This window comes from Lepidochelys kempii, chromosome 3 (genome assembly GCF_965140285.1).
Source record: "Lepidochelys kempii isolate rLepKem1 chromosome 3, rLepKem1.hap1, whole genome shotgun sequence".
In the NCBI taxonomy this organism is placed as follows: Eukaryota; Metazoa; Chordata; order Testudines; family Cheloniidae; genus Lepidochelys; species Lepidochelys kempii.
In genome coordinates, this window is record NC_136382.1 from 19,874,223 (window position 1) to 19,880,222 (window position 6,000).

At 43.1% G+C, this 6,000-nt stretch overlaps 1 protein-coding gene across 10 annotated transcripts in view; it reads right to left on the reverse strand.

The window, feature by feature from the left end:
- KLHL29 (kelch like family member 29) overlaps positions 1–4,870 on the reverse strand; it is a 601,388-nt gene extending 596,518 nt beyond the window's left edge. For 8 of the 10 annotated variants that reach the window (XM_073335871.2, XM_073335864.2, XM_073335869.2 and 5 more), the window contains exon 1: positions 4,507–4,870. The gene's annotated coding sequence lies outside the window, so the exon portion shown is untranslated. Of the gene's footprint in view, positions 1–4,415 lie in introns of all 10 variants that reach the window. The other 2 variants (XM_073335859.2, XM_073335851.2) reach the window with 1 other exon arrangement.
- Between the last annotated feature and the right edge of the window lie 1,130 nt (positions 4,871–6,000).

Here is a 6,000-nt window from a genome sequence, read left to right on the forward strand (position 1 = left end):
AGAAGAAATGTAAAGATGATAGAGGCATATCAAAGCCATTTACGTTTCATATATTCCTGCAGTTAAAGATGCTGTTGATAAGATATTTCTAGGAGGATATTTGCAATACCATCCCTTACTTCAGTAATTAATGGCTCTAAATGCATGGTACTTCTAACACAGTTAGCTAACTGAGCTAGTGAAGCTGGTCCTTTGTCTTTTAAGAAGGTTTCATGAAAACAGCCAAGAGAATTGCACAAGGATAATATGACCATTTGAACTAGCCATATGTTTATTTAAAGCAGGGGTAGCCAATAGGCAGACAAAATCCAAACTGCCAGGCGCATTTGAATGGACCCCAAAATTTTGACTACCCTTTATTTAAAGAATAATGTGTAATATCAATCCACTCATTTGTTTATGGGGGTTTAGGATATATATGAATGTGGAATTCATTGCTGCAGAGTATTATTTGGGCAGAGTTTCACTCCATGCATCTGAAGAAGTATTTTTTTACCCACGAAAGCTTATGCCCAAATAAATCTGTTAGTCTTTAAGGTACCACCAGACTCCTTGTTGTTTTTGTGGATACAGACTAACACAGCTACCCCCGATACATAAAAATATCAGACACATGAATAATCATAGAATCTATTGTTATAGTACCACAGCTAATGGTTATCAAATTCTCATGCTTCTTGGCAAAAACTCATCATCAGCAAAAAGAATTTGCTCCTCTATATTGGAGAAATTATACTAAACTAGACAGATTATTAGTCTTTGCACTATGGGAAAGAGGTCATTTTGCGTGTAGCCCCACTGACTTGATTGGACTACACACCAGAGTAACTGCAAGATTAGATCTTTACCGGGTGTACAGAGTTTATGGATGATAGGGTTCTGAAGACTCCAAAGGCATCATTTTGCAATAAATCCAAGTGGAACAGTGTGTTGTCACCAGACAAGTCATTCATAGAATTTTTAGAATAGCATGCTTATTTTCCTTAATCCGTGACCTATATTACTCAGCTAGTCTGTATTACATTGTACATCCAACAACGTCTTTTTACTGGTCACATTGTTAACAATTCAGTTTCTTTAATAAAATTAGTAAAGGAAAAAGAAACGCTAATAGTACAATGCAGTCGTACCTTGCCGGGGGAGAAGCAAGGAAGAAATGGGACTAATCTGTTTACACATCCAAGGATATGCTTTCCTAACATATAATGTGTAACTTCTATTAGAGTCAGATGGGAGGGAGAAAGGGAGCTCTTCATTTCTGGTATGCTTGATGAAACATCAGGTACACCAGTTTTAGGAACTAAATTAAAAGGTCAGGAAAAACAAGTAGTAATGGACAAAAATTTAATTTCAGATGAGCAAACAATAGATGAGAGAAGCAGCACTGGGACTGATGCCAACAGTTAGGTGCCAAAATATCAGGAGCCTGATTCTGTTCTCAAACAGTATACAGGTGGAATTACTTTAGCAAAGTCAATGGATTAATACCTGCATAAGAGAGGAGAATTGGGCCCAGTACAAGTGAGCAAAAAAAAAAAAAAAAAAAGAATTGTCAGGATTAGCAAAGAAGTCATGAATGAATAAAAGACTCCAGCAGACAATGAGTTCTTCACTGTAAGTGGACATTAAAGTGCTGGTAGTGGTGATGCCAGATCATAAATACACAAATCTAAATTCTAGAACTGTGTATTAGTGGAGCATGTGCTGCATTCCTTTAATCATTAGAAGTTCCAGTCACTCTACATGCAATATGCTTTTTAATGTTGTTTGGAAAGTAAGAGCAGCAATTTTACTGAATACTACTCTGCAGGTAGAAATAGGGATAGAATTGAGTCTAGTGATAGAAAAAGAAAAGGTTTTCTCCTACATTCTACCACTTTTTGGTCCAGCAAGTCTTTTACAAAAGCAGAACAGTGAATTAGGTTCTCTCACATATTGGGTACCTGAAGTATGACCAACTCTCATGAGGAATGTAAATTTCTACCCCCACCCCACTGCATGCAGATGAAAACTAGTAACCCTTACTCTGTTTGTAACCACGACAACCATAGATTATTTTATTTAAGCAGTATAATTCATGCTGAACATTTGTTCATGGGTTTTGTTGTCAAGGGAAAGTACTCACATTTCATAAGCTACAAAGGATGGCAGATATGCACTGAAAACTTGGGAGTTTTTGAATTTTCAGATACACAGTAGTTCTTCCAAGCCCACTTGAATCCAATGCAACTTTTATATCATGAAATTTTTAACTATTTTATTTAGAGTTCTGTAGAGCATGAAGTACAACAGGTCAAAATGAAACTTTAATGACCATTACCTGTAAAATGACCACTGGACATAACTGGCTTTAAAATAAATTATAATAATATTTACACATTCTCAAAATAGCAAGGATCTTGAACAACACAGGCAACCTACAAATTTAGGGTATGAGTTCTTGTTAAAATGTCAGAACTGGTCTCATGAGACATAACTACATAGGAAGAAGTAATGAAAATTGTAATTTACATATACTTGCTAAGTGTTGATCTAGGTAGGTCAGTATGCCAAATTACTTTCATGTCTGCCTTGTTTGATCATACATTGGAAAAGACTTCCATAAATAGCTACCGCGAGGACATGTTATAAGAACAGAAAACATACATTAGTTATTCAGGTAATTGTAAGACTTCCACCGAGCATAACTAAAGTTTGAAGGAGTTGAACGTTAGTATAAAATATGGCTGTAGTTTACTTTTCTAAAGAAAAGTGTCATAGTCAATTTAATCTAGAACACAATAAAGAGACACACTGTTGCTTTATTTAAGGGGGGGGGAGAAAACTGGCTGCAAAACTGCTGCTTCTCTCACACCGATCATAACATCTATCAAGGGGGATTTAAAGTTTCAGCAGATTGCTAATTATAAGAGACAGTAATACTGTTATCTGCAGTCACCTTAAAGCTACAGTAGCTGGGTTTTTAAGTAGCTGAAAACTGACCTCAAAAGATAGCCTGCTAAGCATGTTTAAACCATTTTTAAACACACACACACACTTTAAAAAGATATACCCAACAAAGAAAAACAGTTTCTCAGTTTAGCAGTTTCATATACATGAACCATAGAAACATAAATAAAATGCCTACAGCAAGCATTTACACATCTTAGTTTTCCTTCCCTGATGAAAAATTTGGATTGTTCCTCCCTTAATCTAGTTGCCAGAATACTATTTTTCTAAACAGTTTTCAGTTTCAAAAAAAAAAATCAAATTTTACATAAGCAAGGCTTCAGCATTTTTTGGAAAAAGAATGATCATACCATGTCTCAAAAAATCTAGGAACTCACTATTTAATAAACAAGATTACGTGAAAAAAAAAAGACAGATCATAAGCATGCAGAATTTATGGAGAGTATTAATAACTCCTCTGCAAAGCCCCGGAGAAGATTTTTTTCCCCTCTTTATCTGGGGACCTGAACCAAAAATCATGATGTCCACAGACCTGCATTATAGTATGACAAAGACAGTCACAGCCACTCAATGTCAACAACAAAAAAAGTAGTCCTACTCCATTCTCAACCTTAACAAGACCACAGATTTAAAAAAAAAGGTACCCAAGGGATGATGCATAGAACACCTACAAAAAACAGCACAAGGATAAATAAAAAACAAGTAATAAATTTCATCTGGGACTACACAATGAGTGGGAAACAGATTTAGAAGCGATTTATTGATTTCACTTTTAAAGAAAAAACAATGCTTTGTCTCGAAGTTACTTAGATATCAACATATTCATATCATGCTTTTAAAAAATACCCTCAAGGCAACACACATAAATAGGGGCAAACAGACCTGGCGGCTCTCATTTGGGGCAGAAAGACTCCCTCGTTTTTTGTATTAATTCTCAGGCAGTTTTAAAGCTAGCCTCTGCCTCTGGGGTCGATGGTTTTGCTGTGGGTGTGCGTTTCAAGGAGGCAGTTACAACAGATGCCTCTTAAAAAATAACCACCACCCTCGTTCAAAATATTGTCAGCAGCAACCCCTCGCCTGGATGTGTCAGGTGCCCGCGGCTACACCAAGTGTGGGAAGTTGTGGGTTGGGCTGTGTGTGTGTGTGTGTGGAGGGGGGGGCTCACTTTGTTGTGTGGCTATAGTGGAGTTGGTATAGGTATGGGGGGGAGGGGAATACACACACCCCTCCCCAAAGCTCGGCTACCCCATGGCACCCGCCTCTCTTCGCTGCCACACAAACACACAGGCAGGAAGTTTTTAATGCAGAGAGCAAGCGCAGGCGCAGGGGATTCATTAGCCAGGCGTTCAATACACGGGAGGCTGCTGCTGCGGGCAAACCCCAAGCTTAACAACAACAACAACAACACTATTAAGGGGCACACAACACCGAGGCGCGCACACACACATACACACAAGGACTGTCACCTGGGCGCCAAGCCCCTCCATCCTCCCGGGCAGGGCTGCGCAGCCCCCTCTAGCCATCCCCGCTTTGCCCTGGAATCTGCCCGGCTCCTACCTCTCCCCGCTGGGCGGTGCGCACCGGGGGGGCAAACGCGGGCTCGTGTCCTTGGCAGGCGAAGCGGCTGCACGGTGGCTTCTTCAGGCCGGGGGAGGATGCACACAGACAGCGGCGGTGGCAGGAGGAAGAGGAGGCGGCGGCTTATGCATTGCAGCCTCCCCACTAATGCGAAGCCCCGCACCTCCGGGGCTGCCTCTCAGCTGCTGCCCAGCGGCTCAGATGGCTCCGGAGCCTGGGCGACGAGGAGGCGGCGGCGGCGGCGGCGCAGGCAGCAGGGGGCTCGGCGGGGCGGTGTGCGCAGAGCGGAGGAGGAGGCTGGTGCGGAGTCGGTACCATGCTCCCTTCTGGCTCCCTCCTGTTCACAGACTGTCCGCTTTAGATGGGGAGGGAGGCGGCCTCCGAGCCCAGGCAAGGGGCGGGCGAAACCAATCACAGCAGCAGGAGGGAGGGCTAAGGGGGGGAGGCGGGGACTCCTCGGAGCCGAGCTCCCCACCGGCGTGTCAGCCGCCCCCCGCAGGAGGGGTTTGCAGCGGGCACTCGGCGCGGCAGAGCCGCCGGGCTGCGGCGCGCGCGGCTCTGCCTGGGGCCCCGGGCTCCGGCAGGGACCGCGGGGATGGGCCGGCGGCCGCGGAGCCGGGAGGCGCATTCACTCCCGGGGGTGCGAGGGAGGAGCCCGAGCCGAGCGATCCGTGGCAGCACTCGCCGGGGAAGTTAGACACACACATGTGGGACCACCGGGCGGCTGGTAAAGGAACAGCGAGATAGAGGAGGTCTGTCTGCCCGCGGCGCCGGGGCTCCTGCATGTTTCCCACGGCCATCCATTGCGCCTGTGCCCATGCACACACACAGCACATGGTTGTTGGCTGCCACTCTAAATCACCTGCCCATGAGTATCCCTGAGAATAAACCCAGACTCTCCCTGCTTAGACCGTACACAAATAACCACGTGCAGGCGTTTAGCGTTCCCTGTTAGGTTACTTAGAAATCCACTTAAACAAAGCGTGTTTTTAAGGCCAAGTAAAAGCACGCAAAGTATAGCTGCATGTTTCCCATAATTTAAGAGTAGCAGGTTTATGCCACTTTAAGAAACATATATGTGATGGGCATGTGTATACACGTGTGTATGCATATATAGTATATGCCTATGTGAGTGCACACGTAGACACACACACACACATATATATAGCACACATAGACACATATATAAAGTGAAATATATAATATTTCTGCAAATGTCATGAACCTCCCAGTCATCTTCAAAAGTACTATGTATACCATAGTTTATGAGAAATACATGGGCATTGATCTATGGGCCTGATCCAAAGCCCAGTGAAGTCAGTTGCTGTTTTTGGATAAGTCCTTATGCACCTTTCATTCCAGATTTTTTAAAAAAATATGTACACTTGTACAGTATAACATATATGTACATATGGCAGATTATATATATTGTGAGATATGCTGTATCATCGTGATTTTCTGATCTGTGCATGT